This window comes from Rutilus rutilus (assembly GCF_951802725.1).
Source record: "Rutilus rutilus genome assembly, chromosome: 21".
In the NCBI taxonomy this organism is placed as follows: domain Eukaryota; kingdom Metazoa; phylum Chordata; class Actinopteri; order Cypriniformes; family Leuciscidae; genus Rutilus; species Rutilus rutilus.
In genome coordinates this window covers 28,470,668-28,493,551 of record NC_140226.1, presented here as the reverse complement: position 1 = coordinate 28,493,551, position 22,884 = coordinate 28,470,668, and positions in this window count along the sequence as shown.

Here is a 22,884-nt window from a genome sequence, read left to right as displayed (position 1 = left end):
ACTTTTGAACTCATTTGGATTTACAAATGAGATATTCAAAATAAAAGACCAGTCCAAAGTGCGCAAGTAGACTTTTTTTTTTTTTTTTTGTCCCACATCAATATGAAAATCCCAATTCTCTATTTAATTTAGAAAGCTGTGTCCTGAAATCAACCCATATTTCCTGTATTGTGCACACTACATTCTAGGAAATAAATTTGTAAAATAACGGAAAAAGTACAGCTCATTACCTGGATTTTGATTTTACATGTGTGTTTTGTCAAGCAACAGGAGGTGACAGTAACTGTAAGTGTTTTTGTATCTTTTTCTCATTTGATTTTTGCGCAGTTGTAGTTACTAGGAAATATTGTTTGTTTACTGTGCTCACGTGCTGCAGTCGCGTTGGTGAAATCTCGTTTGTTCGCTTTGTTTATTGCTACGGGTACGTTTGCACGACAACGATGTACTAACAACAGAAACGTTTTTCTTTTGCTTTTTCCGCGTACAGACGACAACGTTATCAAAACGATGAAAACACTGTATTATTCATGCCAGGCCAGTAGTTGGCGATGTCACATTGTGAAGAAACACTATGCACATATGGGGCCCTGTCTTGCACCCAGCGCAATTGACTTTGTACACTGACGCATGTATCATTCCTATTTTGCACCCGCGCACAGCGGACTTTTCCCTTCACAGACGCACGCCGGTAAACCAAGGAGTGAACTTGCGCTCCCGGGAGCGGTGCAGCGAAAAAGAGGAGGCGTGTTTCAGCGCAAACGTTCCCTGATGCTATTTTGCAGGTTTAGAAAACAATTCCGCCACTGACTTTAGACTAGGTTTTTCCTGGTCAGTGGCGGTATTGTTTTCTAAACCTGCAAAATGCCCGATCGTTTTGCTAGATAAGACCCTATTCCTCAGCTGGGATCGTGCAGAGCCCTTTTAAGCACTTCAAAGCCCTTTGAAACTGCACTGATTTGGACTTCAACAATTTGGTGACCGTTGAAGTCCTTTGTGTGGAGAAAAATCCTGAAGTGTTTTTCTCAAAAAACTTAATTTCTTTTCCACTGAAGAAAGAAAGACATGAACATCTTGGATGCATTGGGGTGAGTAAATTATCAGGAAATTTTCATTTTGAGGTGAACTAATCCTTTAATGTACAAAAGTTATTTAAAATTGTAATAATATTTCACAATATTACTGTTTTCACTGTAATTTTAATAATAAATGTAGCCTTGGTGAGCATAAGATACTTCTTTCAAAAGCATACAAAAATTTGACCAACCCCAAACTTTTGAACGGTATATATGATTCCACAACAGCTCCAGAACGTTCTACTGCACACTGTATTTACAGCACTGTCCAAAATTTGCTCATTCATTTTCGTTCACTACGTTATAAATGTGGAAATCTATCGAGGGAAAAGTGAATAGGTATACGAATGAGCAAACAAAGTGTAGGAGACTTTTTTTGTCTTGGAAACCAGCCAGTAATGATTGCTTCTGAAAGTAGCTGTTCTAAGGGAATGAATATACAGTAATATTGATGGTTCTGTCCTGCATATGAGTAAAAATAACTTCTAACTTCCTAAATTTTTAGAATATTGGTACAGACCGGGAATATATTAGCATAGAAGACACTAATAAAGCACATAAGAAAAGATAGGAATAGTAGAGTATATGGCTTTATTATGGAGATAATAAAAAATGTGTAAAGATGAAAAATATATGGTGACGATTAAAGATTTTAATGGATGAAAAGGGAAAGAAGGGAACATTAGTGGAATGTGAGGTTGGTTTTGAAAGAGAATAGGAAGGATGTGCAATTCTACCTCTATTTTTAGGTGCCCACTAAATGTCCATCTGTTTGACAAAAAATTTACTCTACAGTGGCGTAAAAAGGTATTTATATATTTGAACAAAGGTGGAAAAAAATACATGAATGTCATTGCATTAGATCTAAAGCAAGTGATGTTTATTTTAAACAAATATAGCACAAGCACATTTTTTAATCAGAGGTCACAACTACAAGTTTGTAAAACTGTAAAAAGTTGAGTAATTCTTGCATAAAAAAAATACTGTAAAAATGCTACAGTAAAAACGTCTCGGTTACTAATGTAACCCTCGTTCCCTGAAGGAGGGAACGGGAGACGTGACGTCAACGTCCCAATTACGTCGTCACGTTGACGTTTCGTCGAATGTGAGCGACTGAAAGGGAACGTTAATTTTACCATAAACGGTGAAAAACTGTAAATGGCTTAACATCGCATTGTATGTAATTTTACTGTAAAATACTCTCAAATTTATTGTTTTTGTTTTTTAAAAACTATTAAATTACTATGTGAAACTATCTTTCATGTTGGAAAACAGTAAAAGGATGTCCCTAGAAATCCCATACTGTAACATACCTGTATGATTATGTTTTGTATAAATAGTTGTTTCTTCTTATTTTTGTTTGTAACCGTAACAAGTGTTTCATTGTTCATCAAGGGATTTCTTTGGTAAATGTGTTTCCATTGTAGTTTATAAAAATGTATCAACCTCAATTGAGCGTATTTGTTTGTCATTTATTTAGATTTATGCACTTTTTTTTTATTGTGTGTGTATTGTGTGTATTTTTTTTAAAGCGATATCCCAAAATTCACATAAAAATAGGTTGATGGAAACATAGCTAGTGTCACATTATTCTTTTATGGTGAATTCGATTTTTACATAAATTTAACTGAATATTTGTTTACAGTTTAAAATAATAAAAACACTGTTAATTTAATTGAATTTATTTAGCCAACTTTCCCATTGTCATAGTTAAAGTGAACACCATTTAATGGTCAGTGATTTCAACATCCACTATTAATCACCTTGGGACCAAGTGATTTAAAGTAATTGCTCTTCCAGTCTTTCATTGGTCAGACAAACTCACGCCATTGGTGGAGGCAGCTTCTCTGCATAATAAGCTGGGACAAGTATTTTTACACATTTCACCATTACATTCTAACTCCTTTACCTCTTACAAAGTTTCAGAGCATGTCCAGAATCAGACAAACCTGGTATTGACAGCAGACCTGTTTTAACCTGTCTGGTTTCCTTTCAGATGAGGACATGTCTTGAATCTAGCATTATCCACTCACCCAGCTGTCCAACCTCAACTTTCAGCATGTTTTTTTTCTTTTTTTTTTTTCTGTGGAAACTGCATATTAGAATCGGCTTCCCAACTGCACTTATCCCCACCCGGGCCTTCGCTCTTTGTCTGTTTCTCACTCAGAAACACATTCCTCCACAGAACGATCTCTTGTCATTCACTCACTCAGCTGGAGGAGCTTTGAGAATGGCGATAGCACACAAAATGTCCTACGTCAAAAAGAGCATGAAATGGCACAATCATGAGAGCTCGAGCGTCCATGCTCTTCATACAGAGCAAGCCAACCTTCGGCAATTACATACTCCTCATACATGCGCTCTCCCAATTAATGATAACCACAATATCTCAACAGCCTCCACATTCTCAATTATAAACAGGTCATAACAAAGCTTCTCTGTAGTAAATGGAAGCCAGTCAGGCGTGCGCAAGGCATAATTGTTACAATGTTGAAAGTCACAGTTAATTAAAGGTCACCTAAGCTGCAGCAAACATGCCTGAATAGTGATGAACGGATGAAATGCAGGGTGCTGCTGTCAAGGAGAGGACATAAACTGCAGTGGTTGTGCTGTATGTGTTACAAAAGCCACGAAACTGCAATTTACTATGATGTCTTTGCCTCATATTAATGGATCATTTCAGCTTCATGCAATAAGCACAATTTAATGAGCTGCTGGATGATGGGGGTAAATTATGCTGCATAGGCCATTGTGATGCCAGGACCGTTTTTGCTGGCTCATCATTGGCATCTGTTCATCCATTTGTGACAAGCGTTCAGTGTGGCCCTTAAAGGATCAGTTCCCCGAAAATTAATGTTCTGTCATCATTTACTCAACCTCCGGACATTCAAAAACATCATGACTTTCCTTCTTCCGGGGTACACAAAAGAAGATATTTTGAAGAAAGTGTTGACTGTTTTTGTCCATACAAGTCAATGTTGTCCAGAACAATGAAGAACAAGACAGACATTTTGTTGTTCCATACAGGTTTGGTTTTAACCATCCAAAAATGGTTATTATAATTCTGAAGCCATTGTTCTGGAGCCATTTGAGAGTTATGAGAATTCATGAGAAAAGCAGAGATGTTTGCGTTGTTCTTTTGTGGTGGATCTTTACAATGAATCGGTTGATACAGTTTTGGTTTGTTCACTGATTTGGTTCTCACTCAACTCACTGATTCAATCACTATGATTCAGTGAGTTACCAGCTCACTGGAGGGGAAGATTATCTTTGAATAACGACTTAAACATTGGTCTGTTTGTCATGTAATTTGAGAAGATTTATATAGGCTATATTTTACACAATTTAAATTGATTGCTTTAATTATTACTTTTACTATTGAGTGCTATTTAACTATTATGACAGAATATACATTTTGGGGTGAGCTGTGCCTTTAAGTAAAAAAAACAATATGACTCTGAAGCCGTTGTTCTGGAGCCATTTGAGTCATGAGAGTTCACAAGAAAAGTAGAGATGTCTGATTTGTTTGAGTTGTTCTTTTGAAATGTATGTTTACAATGAATCAATTGAAACAGGTTTGGTTTGTTCACTGAGTTGGTTCTTGCATTCAACTCACTTAACTCGATGATTCAGTCACAATGATTCAGTGAATTAACAGCTCACTGGAGGGGAAGATTATCTTTTGAATAATGACTTAAACTTCGGTTTCTAAGATTTATATATACAGTATTGTGAACATTTAATATGGACTATTTTTAAGATTACGTTTACTTTAGCAAGTTTTTCAACCTACCCCTTGAGGATTGCATAAAAATTGATAAGGAATAGAATTATTCTATGTTTGTAGAAAAAACAAACAAATCTTTCAGGTTTCAAATGACATGATATTGAATAAATGATGACAGAATTTACATTTCTAGGTGAACTATTCCTTTAAATACACATACACATCCTCAAAGACCTATTCATATTGGACCAGTGATGACAACATCTGATAGCATCCGAGTCTTTTGTGATGGTCTCGGGAGAACTGTCTTTCAGATGTAATCAATTGATGTTTATAGTAACAATTACTAAGAGTTTACTAATGAAATGTGTAGCTTTTTATCTCCATTTCATAGACAGGTTGATAAACCCCTTCCTGCCCTGACCTGTCAGATACTTAAAATTAAAAAAGAGAGTTATGTACATCCATTACAAAATGTGTTAGATTTGAGAGAGTCATTCTTTAACGTTATGGTGTACTCCATTATGGAGGTAGTTATTGCTTGTAAAGTGTCACATTGGAGCTTCTCTGATTTGTTGATATGTGCTAGACGCATGTAAAGATGTTTGCATTGCATTTCCTGCCGCTTAAGATGCTGTTATTGATGTGGGTCTTAACAGTACTAACAGTATAATCTCCAGTAAGCTGTAGACTTTTTATTTTCATGTTTTAAAGGTCACATTTCACATGTTTAAAAACACGTAACACAAAAATCTAATATGAATCAGTAAGCCTAGAGCATGAATTCCATCTACCAATTAAGCAAATTTCGAGATATAGTGATAAAGATTGTATCAATGCGTTTGAAAATACAAGGCGAACTTAGTGTTTAAGTATTTAAAATATTTAGTTGTAAGCCAATGCCTTATTCAAAGTGTAGACTATAAAACATACAATTATATTTTATCCAGTATATGAGCCTTTTTTTTCACAGATATTTAAAAAATGTAAATTACTTTGAATCCTCATAGTTAGACCAGCAATATTCTCCCAAATGTCTCAAGTAATCAACAGAGTTGTCCGAGGAAATTTCATATTGAACAATGTTGCTGATTTGCAATGCATGAATTGTAACATGAATAATTGATGCAGTTAGTGTTGCAGGTCATTTTGCTGGTGTTTGTTGGTATTGTTTGTGATGTTAAAGCTCATCTTAGTACTTAATGAGGCTTCCTGAGGTTTGTGTATTAAGTTTTGAGGTGGATCTGCATTTACTGTAAATGAAATGTAAGCCCATTTCCACCACATAAGTAAAAAACATGCTTTTTTTCACTGTCACATTATGACATGAGATACTCATAATTATGAGATCATTACGAGATTAAAAGTAGCTTTTTTGTAATAATTATTTGATATCGTAATTGGTATCGTAAATTCAAGTTTTTATGTCAGAGTTTTGACTGTCATACTTGTTTTTGTCAATTTAAGCGTCAAATCAATTTTTTATCACAATAAAAATGTTATCTCATAATTTTGATTTTTATTATGTCTGATGATGACCTTTTATCTGATGATTTTATGAATTTCATAATTACCAAAAAGTTTTTTTTTTTTTTTTTTCTTATGTGGCAAGGTTGGGTTTCCATAACTATTGTACATAATGCCTTTGCTTTGCAAGGTTGCAAACTAGTGTTAACTACATTTTAATTGGCATTTTGCTGAATATGAAATTGCATATAAATATGAAGTTGCAAAAACATGTATTGGCTGAATGAGACATTTACATACAATGTAAATGCATAATGTTGTTTAGGTTTTTTATGCTTTTTTTTTTTTAACCGTTCCTCTTTTTACAATATTTCAAACTACCACACACAAGATATGGATTTCAGACACAAACACTCTAAAAAGTACGCCGTTTTAAAAAAAATAGAAAAAAAGCAACTCGAACCCTTTAGTTATGACTGTCGGAAACATGTTCCGTCTCTATTTTCTATTATATTTACTCATATTTGTTAACTAGTTCTAATAACACTACATGATCCCAGAGTTGTGCACATCTATTTGCCACGGGTACTGCATTAGTCAGCATCGCTCTGGGTTAGATTGTGAATTTGGACCTCAGCGTGAGAGCTTCCCTTAAGCTGCTTCTCCACAAAATAAACTGTATTAGTCACACACTCGATGCCACCGAATGTGCGACACCAACATCACAGCAACATTGCTAGCCACGGGCATCTTTGTCTCTCCTACAAAATTTTCACAAAGTAATGCGCTCTCCCTCCGGGAATTCCACCCTTTTACTTACTGGCATCATTAAAAGTTTTCTTTGAGCTCGAGTGAATCTGAGCCACTGGTTCTGGCCTCATAAGTATGCTGGTGCGTCTCTAATGCGTGCCGTGCGAGGCCGTGGCAGTTAAACTACTCCTCTGCATGTGGAAATGGATGATGGAGGTCGTGTCACCGCGGTACTGCGGCGCGGGCCGTCGTCGGCGCGTGGAGGGAAATGACATCGCTCTGAATGCACGCAGCGGGAGGAGACCGCCTGCCTTTCTCCCCATGACTGGCTAATGGACTATGAAACGGGCATCTCAGACCAGGGAGCGGCGACGGACCGCTGAGCCGTATTTTCTTTATTCTCACAAAACAGATTTCATTTCCAGTGCATGGCCTTTCTCAGCCTGCCAGGGAATTCTTCAGTACCTGCTTTCCAAATTCCCAACTTTACTTCGCACGGGTCCAAAACTTTGACGAGTGCCTCAGACACCATTCGGGTCTGATATTAGTAGTCTCGGATCTCTGTGAAAATAAAGGTGCTTTTACCGAATGGACCCAAGAAAATTATTTTAAAATATGCCAACTTTCCTCTATTGGTTGCAGGTGTTTAGCAGTGCATGCTTTACATAAACTGCGCTCTGCGGGGATTTGCTTCTTAATATTATCATAAATATACATTTCCTTGTCATATGAGGTGAAACCTTAGCTGTTTATCTACTTTGAGGTTCTCGCCCAAGCAGAAAATGATGTAGGCCTACGGTTGCCAAATCTGTTGCTGAAAACCATCTGAATGCAGTTGAGGCCAAACTAATCAACTAAATCATCAAAATTAACCTTTTTTTTTTTTTTTTTACCATAATATTTTCATGTTTTTCCTCAAACAAAACTATTTGTGAATCATATTCACAAATCATATTCTCCTACATTTTTGACATACACTAAGTAGGCTACAGATACACATAAACTGCCCTCAACGTCTCAAAAACCTGACAGTTTTTCAAGTCCAATCAGTGTCTGGAAGCAGATTTACAGAAAAAAATTGAAGATCAGCAACCTTATACATTTTTTTTTTTTAGGTTTGTACTTGATTAAAAAATATAACATTAAGCTGAAGTATTGTACTATGATAATCCAAGCCCTTGTCTAAATTGCATTGCCCTGATGTTTGAGGGCAGTTTGTGTAGTTGCATCGAATTCAGGTTTGTAACTAATGCAAAAATACGAAATTAAGCTAAGTTTACATGACAAAATACTGTAATATAGAATATTTGAGTTTTTGACATTTAAGTTTTATAATCTTACTTGTCTTAAAGCTGTGTTAATATGAAGTAATTTTCCAAGTAGTTTTACTTGTATTTTGAATTATACATTGCAATGTGTGGAGTTTTAGGGTTAAAGGAAATGTCTGTAAAATTGACAAATAATGTCCTGTCCCATTTTTCATCAAATTTTTTTCTTAAAGTGTAGCAACAAGATGAACACTGCACATTTAAGTAATATTAATACTGAGGTCAATATCTGAATCACGGTTATTAGCGTCACCATGGACAACAGTCAGTATTAAACTTTAAACGCATCCCTCAGGTCTTTAGTAACCCGGGACGTCACTCACTATCCTCCTCCTCATTCATTTTTTAAAGTTAGACATCAGCCTTCTTAGTATTCCTCAATCTATTAATTATAAACAATAAATACATATATATATATATATATTGTGCCTGATTTCCCATTAATTTTTTGTAAAAATTGTATAGGGTCGCTAACGACCCGAGGTGTGTAACCGTGTAAGTATATATTTTTTTCTGCAAAACAATAATTGAATCTTTGATGACTGAATAAGTGCAATTCACCTTTATTTATTTTTTACAAGGATTCAAAATAACCTTAATATGCTATATAACCCACACTGTCATGCTGCCTTTAAATCTTGCCTGAAAGTTCCAACTCACTTTGGAAGTCATAATTAAGATGTTCAATTGATTTATGTCAGAACAAATGGATGTTGTTTCGGATTCAACCATGCCATCAGCAACAGACCCTACTACTCTCCCCACTCGTTCACTCTCACCAAAAAACTCATGAAGGACTATCCTATAGTCACCCATGCCATCCTTTTGTCTGGTCTCATCATTCACTAGTGTATGGTGTTACTGTTTACCTGCCTTCATAGTGCCATCCTCTCCTCAAGACCAAGAACTGTCTAAGTTAAGTCTGCCATATTGCCTGCCTTCTGCTTGCTTTGTTCAATTAACATCCGTTACCTGCATTCCTGTTGTCTGCCCCTGTGTTACATGACAGAGACAAAGACAGGGGGCCCTATCTTGCACCCAGCGCAATTGACTTTGTACACTGACGAATGTATCATTCCTATTTTGCATCCGCGCACAGCAGACTTTTCCCTCCACAGACGCACGTCGGTAAATTAGGAAATGAATTTGCGCTCCCGGGGGCGGTTCAGCGCAAAGAGGAGCCGTGTTCCGGCGCAAACGTTCCCTGGTGCTATTTTGCAGGTTTAGAAAATAATTCCGTGTTGCGCATGTTATTCATATGCTATTTTAAGGGCGCATGCTTGGCCATAATCAATGTAGCGTGTGCACAACGCGCATGCACTTTGCTTATCTCGTCTACACACAGACGCAGTTCTCATTTTTAGAAAACCATACATTATTACAAGGAACAATATTAACACACGAGGGAAATCATTGTTGTGTCCATGAAGATGTGAAAAAATAGTCATAAATCTAGCTTACACATTTACCCAAATTTGTATACGCCTGTTTAACCGAAGCTAATTTGGGTGTGTTTCTCCGTTCCCCATACAATGTCACTTCTCTGTGTTTTACGGCCCTGACGAGAACGTCGGTCTCCTCGGCTGTGAACCGCTCCTGGCGCGCGCCTGGCAAATCCGCTGTTATAATAGCAATCCGCCATGGAACAAGCGCGCCTGCTCTTAAAGGGAATGTGAGATGTCGCTCTGATTGGTTTATTTCACGTTACGCCCAAACCACACCTATGAATAATAAAGCTACTTCAGACCAACCCATTTTAGATTTGCGTCGGGCGCAAGAGTCATTTATCTTAGAGATCCGCCCACAAAGTTACTTGCGTTTCGCGCTTGATACTTGCGTTTCAGATCGTTAAAATAGGGCCCAGGAAGGTTTTTAAAGGCAACAAATGCAACACAAAAAAAAACGAAGCGCAAATGATAAGCATTAGGTGTGTAATTGATTCTTTATCTATGTAATTTATCATGACTTCTACTTGTGCTGCCATAGAGAATAAAGGGGAAATGGAGTTTTATGATATAGGCATTTTTGTGATGTGACATGATTCTGATATTTTTATTATGGTTAGATTGTGACACCCCTTCACTAAACCCCCCATAATTCTCACTTTGTTAGTAAATGGTTATAATAATGGTGTATCTTTGCCTTTTCACACTAATGGTTTATATAGTATGCTTTTGGTGTGTGTGGTATTAAAAAATAATGTTGTGTTGAGCGTTTCAAAGGACAAAATGTTTAATACACGTTGAAACATTTTTTACAATTACAATTCCAGTCCAGTTCTCTCATTCTAAATAGCCTCTGGAGTTTTGATAGTAAATGTGTTAAGTGGTGTTTTTGAATGATTTGAGGTTAGGTTTTAGTCTCTGATGCTATAGTGCTAACATTGAAAAAGAAATTTCTGTTTTAAAACTTCCACTTCAAATATGGGACAATACAGTGTGTATTCCATCTGTTTATTCACAGGTAATTGCAAGGTCTATGCTCTTTTGTGAATCGAGAAGCTGTTTCAAAGCCAGAAATTGTTTTGGCAGCAGGCAAGCTTAGAATATTTATGTTTTTTTCATTTACCAGATGCTAAAAAAGTGCTGCAATTTAAAATTCTGCAGCAGGTAAGCTAATACTAGGTTCTGATATTTATTATTATTATTATTATTATTATTTTATTATTATTACACCTGCTTTTAGCTTACCTGCTTTGAAATGTAATAACAACAATAATAATAATGATGATAATAATAATAATAATAATATTTAAAGCTGCAAGCAGCATTTATCGGGGTTCAAGCAGTTAAGGCCTTTAAGCACACAAGCATCAAAAGACATTAAGTTTTATTTAGCAAGCATTTAACAACTGCCATCATAGATGAAAAACAATTTACAGCCAATACAGGCAGTTTACCATAGGAAATATATGGTTTTAAAGCGTTTTTACAGTTATAGCACCTTTTTGCCTGAGTCTTCTTACAGTCTTGCCTGATCTCCACCACTTTTATTAGTAGTACTCAAAGTGTGCCCATATATATGTGTCAAATTTGTTGTAAATATGTAATTTTGATAAGGAGTTTAGACAATTATATTCAGTGGCGTAACGAGCCAACACCGGGCCCTTAAGTAGGATTATCAAGGCGGGCCCCTTAATGACGCAATTGATGACATTGATGACGCAATGTCCGCGAGTAGGCTACCATGAATAGGGCAGGATATGATCATACACAGCATAAGAGATGAGATGACTAACAAAATCAGGAGTAGCCTACGCTCACCAAAAAAAAAAAAAAAAACACTGGTGACAGCGCACCATAACACATTGTTAGGCCTATGTCCAAATACATAAAAAAGATGCTCTCTTACATTATAGCGGGATTTTCTGGAAACAAATTTCATCACAATCCATCATTGTTCGTTTCAAACATGTGAGAGCATCAAAATGATCCATGGGTGAAATTGATTGGATTTAATTAATTTTTTTGTCAGTTCCTATCATAATTTTAACATTTTGGCGTTATTGTTTAGCTATTTACCTATGTTTTCAAATTTCCTTTGTTTTTTTGTTGTTGTCTCGATCGGACTAACGGCTTTGAAGATAACCACAATTTTTTAAAGCTCTAAATGACACTTACAAAAACCATAAGGCGAAACCTGGCATGTTTGGTATTGTTGGACTCGGCAGGGATTCTTAGGAGGTCACTCCTGTGAAAAAACACTGGCTTGAAACTTCTAAGGCTCCTTCAAGGCATTGTGCCAATGACGTATACTGAGTTTTTTGAGATTCACCAATGATCTCATAGACTATCATGGCACCCTAGACAAAGACACTGCGTGCCAATTTTCAGTAGACTAACGGTTGGGTGCGCTTATAGCTATTTTCATGATTTTTTTCACTGTTATAGTGCCACCAAGTGGCCAATTGTCACGATTTTTTTCATGTCAACTCAGATTGAGCTTATGAACATGTGTCCCAAGTTTAGCGAAAATATCTCTTTCCGCTCACAAGTTATAACCATTTTATAGCGCCACCAAGTGGCCAATTGTCATGATTTTTTTTCACGTGACCTCAGAATGAGCTCATGAACATGTGTCCCAAGTTTTGCGAAAATATCTCTTTCCGTTCACAAGTTATAACCGTTTTATAGTGCCACCAAGTGGCCAATTGTTGCGATTTTTTTCAAGTGATCTCAGATTGAGCTCAGGAAGATGTATCCCAAGTTTAGCAAAAAAATCTCTTTCCGTTCACAATTTATAACCGTTTTAGTAAAAGTGGCCCTGGTGCCATCAAATATTTTGGTTCCCCTTATCGACCGTTATTTGAAATGTTGAATTTTTTGGATGATTATTGATTGTCAGACTCAAGAGAATATTCTTGCAGCGGTTTGGTTCCGATCGGGCCAAAAACCTAGGAGAAGTTTGCAAAAATAGGTTTTTCAAAAAAATGCAATTTACTCGAAATTGGCGCCTGAAGGGCGAGCAAATCCAAGGCACGCATCTGGTCCGACTCGAGCCAAGGAATCCAACGATATAAGACACTTGAGCCTAGACCTAACGGTTGATGAGTTATGAGCCATTTCGTACTTTTGAGCGCTGTAGCGCCCCCGTCAGGCCGATCGGGGCGGGCCTTGGTGACGCTGTAGGCGGTGTGAGTACTACCAGCCCCCAAAGTGTCAAGTCTCTACGACTTACGGTTTGGTCTGCCCGATCAGTTTTATGTCTGAATGTTGCATCATGGGAAAATTAACAATAACAATAGGGTTTCAGCACTTCGTGCTTGAACCCCTAATAATTAAAACATGTTGTTATTGTTTACAAACAAAAATACAATTTCATTATTTCCTCCATGACGGATGATGGATGTTAACCATAATTATTCATGTTTATGAAAAGTCATCAATCAGTGTAAAACCAGCATCACACTTTGAAAAGTTATAAACAGAGTTATAAACATAAAATATATATAATGAATATATTATAATAGAATTATATTTTTTATTTCAATATTACAATAAAATTGATGTCAAAACTGTTTCTTCCTCACTCACACATAGTCAAACCAAAAAAATTATTCAGACACCAGATATCATTTGTGATATTTTTTTTTTACTAGTGAGTGCAGGACACTAAAGTTCATTTATGTAAGTGAGGTATAGCTAAATAAAATAAACTGTGACATATTATACCCAAAAATTCTTTATACAGTGGACTACCAATAAAATGTATAAAAATCGACCATGTTTTGCTTAAGTGTTTTTTTATTTTTATTTTTTATTGCTAATGTGACCTTTTACACCACAGACTGAACAAAATTAAGCATTGCTTGGTAATTTTTTTGTCCTAAATTGATATTATCTAATTGTGTGCTTAAATTTAACCGCTGACAGCTATTCAACCTAATTCATCTGTGAGACAGTCTAACAGAAGGATGGCCAAAACCAGTGAAATATCAACTGATTTGATAACTTTCACATTCTTGTCATATTTTATTACCATTTTCTAAACTATAGCGAATAAACTGTGATAATGTGAGAAATGTTGAAGGTGTCTGAACAAATTTTGGTTTGACTGTAAATAACATAAAGCATTTCTACCTTCTGATTACAACACACATTTAAAATGGTACAGTGAGGAAAATAAGTATTTGAACACCCTGCTATTTTGCAAGTTCTCCCACTTGGAAATCATGGAGGGGTCTGAAATTGTCATCGTAGGTGCATGTCCACTGTGAGAGACATAATCTAAAAAATTAAATCCAGAAATCACAATGTATGATTTTTTTAACTATTTATTTGTATGATAAAGCTGCAAATAAGTATTTGAACACCTGTCTATCAGCTAGAATTCTGACCCTCAATTAGTCTGCCTTTAAAATGTCCACCTCCACTCCATTTATTATCCTAAATTAGATGCACCTGTTTGAGGTCGTTAGCTGCATAAAGACACCTGTCCACCCCATACAATCAGTAAGAATCCAACTACTAACATGGCCAAGACCAAAGAGCTGTCCAAAGACACTAGAGACAAAATTGTACACCTCCACAAGGCTGGAAAGGGCTACGGAGAAATTGCCAAGCAGCTTGGTGAAAAAAGGTCCACTGTTGGAGCAATCATTAGAAAATGGAAGAAGCTAAACATGACTGTCAATCTCCCTCAGACTGGGGCTCCATGCAAGATCTCACCTCGTGGGGTCTCAATGATCCTAAGAAAGGTGAGAAATCAGCCCAGAACTACACGGGAGGAGCTGGTCAATGACCTGAAAAGAGCTGGGACCACCGTTTCCAAGGTTACTGTTGGTAATACACTAAGACGTCATGGTTTGAAATCATGCATGGCACGGAAGGTTCCCCTGCTTAAACCAGCTCATGTCAAGGCCCGTCTTAAGTTTGCCAATGACCATTTGGATGATCCAGAGGAGTCATGGGAGAAAGTCATGTGGTCAGATGAGACCAAAATAGAACTTTTTGGTCATAATTCCACTAAACGTGTTTGGAGGAAGAAGAATGATGAGTACCATCCCAAGAACACCATCCCTACTGTGAAGCATGGGGGTGGTAGCATCATGCTTTGGGGGGGGGTTTCTGCACATGGGACAGGGCGACTGCACTGTATTAAGGAGAGGATGACCGGGGCCATGCATTGCGAGATTTTGGGGAACAACCTCCTTCCCTCAGTTAGAGCATTGAAGATGGGCCGAGGCTGGGTCTTCCAACATGACAATGACCCGAAGCACACAGCCAGGATAACCAAGGAGTGGCTCTGTAAGAAGCATATCAAGGTTCTGGCGTGGCCTAGCCAGTCTCCAGACCTAAACCCAATAGAGAATCTTTGGAGGGAGCTCAAACTCCGTGTTTCTCAGCGACAGCCCAGAAACCTGACTGATCTAGAGAAGATCTGTGTGGAGGAGTGGGCCAAAATCCCTCCTGCAGTGTGTGCAAACCTGGTGAAAAACTACAGGAAACGTTTGACCTCTGTAATTGCAAACAAAGGCTACTGTACCAAATATTAACATTTGATTTTCTCAAGTGTTCAAATACTTATTTGCAGCTGTATCATACAAATAAATAGTTAAAAAATCATACATTGTGATTTCTGGATTTTTTTTTTTAGATTATGTCTCTCACAGTGGACATGCACCTACGATGACAATTTCAGACCCCTCCATGATTTCTAAGTGGGAGAACTTGCAAAATAGCAGGGTGTTCAAATACTTATTTTCCTCACTGTATAAACAAAGCGAATGTCTTTGACACATTCCTACGATTGCACAGCAGCCCAAGCTAGCACAGAGATGCGAATCCAAACATCAAAGAATGGCAAGAAAGTTTTTTTTTTTTTTTTTTGAAGTGTTGAGATTGTTAGCCAAGATGCTTCAGGCAATTTCCAGGTAACCCCCTCTAGCACTTATTCCCAGACATTCTGCAAAAGTTTTTTTTTTTTCTGCGCGAAATGTAGTCATTGTCCATTCACTTCTATTTATCAAGCAAATAAGCCTGAGGAGGGCGCATCATTTATTGAGTTTCAGCGTGAATTTCGTTGCAAACAACATCAGAGTAGTTTACTATCCTTTCTAAGTGAATTCTAGCCTGTGGTTCTGCCTCAGGCACCTGCTAAGAAGCTGCGATAGCACGCTGGCAGGAGCTTAAACATCAAACCGCCATCACGCATGCCATTACTTGGTGACATCACCATAAGCAGGTCACTTTATATCGTTCAGAAGCCGCTGCACCAGCGCATCCTCATCATGGTTTTCCTGAGGTGCCCGTGAATGAAGTAAACGCATTACTACTCTCCACAGGGCATCCAGCATCCAAACCTCAGAATACACCCTCGCGCTCGCCTGACGGCAACGACACAGCTTGGAATTTCTTGCTCTGTGTTTTTGCCTGAAATACTACCAGGTTGTTTGCATTTTATTTTGGTTTGTGAGCCACTGTCAATAGGGTTTCTTTGGGTTAGCAGCATGGTTGGCACTAAGGGTGGTTTTCTGAGGCTTTCACGCTGGATGTTTTTAGGAAAATCTTCTCTTTTTTTTTACTTCATTTATGAGACGGTAAGTGAGAAGAGAAAGTAGGAGTGAGAGAGGAGAGTGAGATCAGGACATCACACTTCTATTCTGAGCATCTGCCATTGCCACCGTATCAGCTATATATATATATATACACAACTTGTTTACAGTGTCTGGAATATATTTAGACATTTTAAGACTTGAAGAAAATTAGTTTTGTTAAGAAAAGATGCCAGGAATCTTTTACATTTTGACAAAGCCAGCAATTATATTTTTCTCAGACGTACCTATTTAATAGCCTTGTACCTTCTAAACAAACCAGACACTCAGAAAACCAACTGACACAAAAGTGTCACTTATACAATGTGTATGTCACATTATGAAACACTTTAAATACAGTTATAAACAGTTATAAAACGATCTCTTTATGAACGTTTTGAAGCATCAGAGATTTCTGTATAAGAATTTTTTTTTTTTAATATTGGTTACACTTTATTTTAAGGTGGCATAGTTACATTGTACTTATTCAAAAGAGTACTGAGTAATATTAATTAACTACATGTAAATACTATAGAGTTACGGTTAGGATTTGGTTTAGGTTTAGTTACTTGTAATTATGATAATTTACTGTTATTACTATAGTAAGTACATGTAGTAACATGTAACTACGTCACCTTAAAATAAAGTGTTACCAAAAGATCTTCATTTGTGTTCCAGAGATGAACGAACGTCTTATAGATTTGAAACGATATGAGGGTGAGTAAATGATGACAGAATTTTTGGGTGAACTCAATTTTTCATGACATCATCGTCCTTTCAGGACGTAAACTCTTTATTTCTCGTTTTTATCACGAGAATATCTTGTTTTCTTTTGTTGTGTGTGTAGGATATCTTGAAAAAGATTTAAAAATGCCCGTACACTTTAACAACGAAGAAAAACCTTAGAGACAATTGTGAGATAAAGTAGGCAAACGTTTCGGCATGTGACCTTTCTCAATGCCTAATAATTTTCATTTTTATTATTAGGCATTGAGAAAAGTCACATGTGATCGAAACGTTTGCAGTTTTTTCATTAAAGTATAGATTTTCTTAATTGTTAGAGAGTATGGGCCTTTTTGAATCTTTAGTTTTGGTAGTTTTGGTCTACGCACTTCATTTGGATGAGTTTTTGAGGCGCTTTTTATTCTCTATAGGACACAGTCTCAAAATGGCAGCCATATTACCATGATTTTGAATAGGTTAAACAGAATAGTTTGGATGGTTGAAGAATAGGTAGAATATGTTTCATTTTTCAAATCATTTTTCACTTATCAAATATTTTTCACAAATATTTCACTTTTCAAACAAGTAATACCAAATATACTTCCTACCAAAAAGGAGCCAGTTTGATTGAATGGCCCTAGTTCTTATAAAGTCTATCATATTCCAATATTTTCACAAAAGATGCCCTCATGCACACAGGTCTGGGCTAAACCCAAAATAAGCACTGACTCAAGAACAGCCCACTGAGTGGTGGAATCAATAAATGGAGTCCTTTTCTTTCTTTTTATTTAGATAACAGCATTCCAGTGCTTTATAAACACAACAGCATCTGGACAGCCGTGTTTATTTGCCAAAGGAAACCGAAAATGAAAGAGAGGAAGAGGAAAAAGCTATGAGGTGGGTTTGCTTGTATGAAAAGACGCAATACAACTGCTCTGGACTGATAACCCTATAGATGGATTACCTCATCAATCATGTGTCTCCACAGTTCTATCGTTCTCCATATAGCACGAGGCAGCCGACGCTTTTTGCTTTTCATTCTATTGTCGACTATGAAAAGCATCACAGCATCTAAGATTACAAGCTCAGCTCTATTAGCATAATATTTACATAGAGATAAAGAACCTTGTGTAATTCAACATTTTCTAAGGCGCGTTTCCGCAACATGATTGATAACCTGTTTTGTAACAAAAAGGGACCTTAAAATACACCAACACAGTTCCAAAACTGTCAGCAAAGCCAGAGAGAATGGACAATGTCTTCATTTGTATTTATGTCAGTTATTTGATATGCTTCCCGAAAAGGCTTGGCCATGTAAAACAGTGGTTATTCAGCTCTATCACAGACAGGTTATGTGGCTACAAAAATGATAAAAGAAAATACAAAACACATTATAGTATGTTAAATGGGTATCACTTCACAATAAGGTTTCATACATTTTACATGTAAAATGATACATGTACAAAATGATAAAAGAAAATACAAAACACATTATAGTATGTTAAATGGGTATCACTTCACAATAAGGTTTCATAGTTCAATATTAGTTTACTACTTTAGTTAACATGAACTGAGAATGAACAATACCTCTACAACATTTCTTAATCTTAAAGTTCATTTCAACATTTACTAATATATTATTAAAATCAAAGGTTGTATTTGTTAACATTAGTTAATGTACTGTGAAGTTACACGAAGAAACAAAGAATAGCTGGATTTTTATGAACTAACATTAACAAAGATTAATACTTTGCTCAATGAATAGCCAACTCTTATTTTGTGTTAGTATACTGTAGACAAGCAGGGAATCAACAATAAACCATTGATTGATTGATTGATTTTAAAATTGTTTTGTGAATTATTAGCTGTTAACACTAGAAGTGCCAGAATTCCATAACTACTAGAACTGCCGCAAGCGGTCATTTTGACCGCTAGATTCCAAACTCTATATCTTTAATGATAAATACCCAATTGAGAGATTAATGCATTTATTGTATTAGGATATCTTTTAAAAAACAAAACAACACCAAACTGTACATTTAAACAAGTTTAATTATACATTTATAAATAATAATATCCGTAGATGTCCTGAACAAAATGACGGAGTAGCCCATGTTTTCATGTTTCCACTGTTCGATCGCGCCCGCGCCTTACACACACACACACACACACACACACACACACACACACACACACACACACACACACACACACACCATATTCCAGCATTGCAATCTTGACATTGCAGCCTGTTCATTATAGCCATAATAAAATATAATAATAAAATAGTCAACCTAACATATAAAAATTCCACTGCAATTCGTACAATTCGTACCATTTTGCGCGTGTGAAGAGGATGATTTTTTCCGGCGATATTGGAACGTGAGTGAAGTACAAAGCCTATAATAAAGAATAGTTTACCATCCAAATACATCACAGATGTTGAAACATTTTGATTCTAATTAGAGAGTTACGTGAGCCCAACACCGCTTACTTTCACTTTCGCTTTAAAGTATTTCATTTTGGCTTGTTTATAGTTATTTTTTCATTCTTGTTCTGTTCTGAATATCATTACATTTAAATGATTTGTTGTGGAATATGTTTTGTGTATTTTTTACCACATTTTGTTGTTGTGTATATTGGTATATGTATAATAATACCGCGAAATTCAGTGCGGTCAATATGACTGTCTATGGCCGAAATAGGTAAATATGTTCATTTGTTTTTTTGCCTTATGTGTAATTTAAATGAAAAACATTTTTAGCACTTTTAGGAAAAGTCAGGAACCAGCAGGATTTTATTTATTTTTTCAACAAAGTTATTGCAGATATAAAATTCAAAACGGTCAAAATCCTATGTCATTTTAATGTTGGCCTATTGTTTGGCCCGTGCAGTTCATGCGCAGTTTGATTCTAAGGACATTTTTGTTTACTTTTATACAATAAACAGTTTTGGCACTGTGCTGTGGCGCCAAGACGTCCAGTGTAAAATCTTGGTCCTGCATCAAATCAGTTGAGAAGTAGCCGACTGATGCGAAATATTCCCGGATATCACTTGGGTTTGCAGCTGAGAGTTTTTGACGGCGAAGAAAGCGCTGTAACCTCAGAAAAGAGGCTCAGTGATGGCACTGCACATGGACGTGAGGACTCTGTGAAGCCGAGTTTGTTAAACTCAAGCAGAGAGGCTGTCTCCTTTCTCCGGAGCACATTAAAGTCATCTCTAAGAGCGCTAAGACAAAAACTACCACTGCTGGAGAGCTCGTTAAAATTCGATGAGAGAGATGCCATAATGGGCCTCGCTATCAGGAAGTTCTTTTTCATGTTCCCACACAAAACACAAGTCCCTCAGCACGGTTTGATGTTCATCTACATCACTTTAATCCTGGCTCCTCTGAAGATGTGTTCTTCCCGCCCACCCCTGTATATTGTCTTTCTGTAACTCATCCTGTCCCATGGAAATTAGTACAAGTCATAATAGCAAACATTTCCCAGGGAACGTGTTCTCTTTGATATCTTTTACACCGGTGCATAGATGCAGGCATTTAAGCGGATATTCCTGGCGTGCGTGTGCATCTTCAGATGATTTTTGCCATTTTTGAGCATTTAGAAGTAAACATGAGTTAATATGGAAGGTAGCAATCCAAGATTTCAAAGTATTCCAATTAATCTCCCGAGCTTTAGTTCTTCTAAAGCATAATTAAATCCAGCAGATGCAAATTACTAGATGTCATTTGCAAACAAAGCTCCTGCAGAAAAAATTTATATTTCAAAGATGTCTGCCATAATTTGGTCACTGGACAGTTTTGAACAAGAATGAAGATACAGTATTCTCAGTCTGTCTTTAGACTGGTGCTCAATTTAAAGGGGTGGTATAATGCCCTTTTCACAAGATGTAAAATAAGTCTTTGATGTCCCCAGAGTGTGTATGTGACGTTTTAGCTCAAAATACCCCACAGATTATGTAGCATGTTAAAATTGTCAATTTTTGAGGGTGAGCAAAAACGCACCGTGTCTGTTCCTTTAAATGCAAATGAGCTGCTGCTTCCGGCACAGAGGGCGGAGCTACAACAGCTTGTTCTTAGCAGCTTAGATTACCTCACACAGACATGCACTGAACATTTCAAAAACTTTTAGCCTTTTGTGTTCAAACCGGAGTCAGACAAAGATGGAGAGACTCAAGAAGAAGTGACAACATGTAGAAAGCAAAAGGACGTTTCTGAATGGTTAGTTGATGAATTTATGTAGCTTATGTGTAGTTATCTTCTAGTCATTGATTAGCATATTCTGTCTTGATAATGCCCTAATTTGTTGTAGTCCTTAAAAAGCAATTTCTTTAAAAGCAAATATCTCCCTTTGCTTTGAACTTTGAGCGTTGTAACTTTGCAGATGTTGTTTATGCTCAGACAGCAACATTACACACTAACTAAAGTTAGAAAAGTGAAATAATAATCAACCAACCCTTTAATAAATTTTCTTTATTATAAAATAAATATTATTGTTAATAATTTTACATTGTATATATTTGTATATTGAAAAAATATAGATTCATTATATCAATAAATTATACTTAAAAAAATATAAATATTTAATAAGTTAATTAATATATAAGTATGCAAACTTATAAATATATTATTTACATTTAATAATAACTACAAATATGAAATAAAAATACATTATATTATTAATATTACATTATTAAATATAACATAATTTATATTTTATAATATATTTATTTTTTATATTTTATAATATTTGTATATTCATTATATTAACCTATTTTATTTACTTTTAAATAAATTAATACATATGTAAAATATCAAATAATGCATTTAATAAGTTAATGAATTATATAATAAAATAATGTATAATATTATATTATTAATACTACATAAATATAATATTTTATCATATGTTTATACTAATTAATCAATATATTTTAATATGAAAAAAATATGTAAAATAATAAATTATTTTATTATTACATAAAATGATCAATTCAAATAGTTTCAATAAATTATAATAAAAAAGCATTGTCGAAGTGAAGAACTGTACTGTGTTTTTATTTCATTTTTAGCTTTTCTATTTCTTTTCAAACGTCTACAATCAGAACGGGGGATCTTATTTGATCTAAATCAAATAAAGCTGACACAGAGCTTGTGTGGGTTTCAGAAGGCTTATATTCCCTGATGTGTGGTGAGGTGGATGTGGAACATAAATTGGAGCTGTGTGTTTTCTTCATTGAGGCACTGTTTTAAATAATTCAAAGATGAGTGCACTGTTTTGCTAGCTCCACTGGTACAACAGCTTCTCCAGGTATCATGCATAAACATGCGCTATGCAACATAATGGGCCACAAGAGCAAAAATGAGCTTTGGATTTCAATTTGTGTCCGTCTGTTTGAGAAAATGATTCTGTGGTTATGCAGCGACATTGAAGAGGAGGATAAAGCAATGTTTACAAAGGTATATGTATAGTGTAATTAGCCTTAATGTCAAACAATGCATCACCGAGTGGCAGAAACACTGTCGCCTTTCTGCTATTGTTTAAACGTGACAAAGCCACAAATGCACTTTCATTAATCTCTCTGCCCTCATGTTTGATTGCCTCTCACCTGCACAGTCAGGGTCTTCCAAATTACCTTTTTTTTGCTGTTACTTGTCTGAACAGAACGCTCTGAATATCAAATTATGCAAATGATTGTAAAGAAACATCTTAAATCTTAAAACCATCCTAAAAGCATAACCTAAAAATGGTAACATCTAATTTAACTGGTTTTATTCAAGTC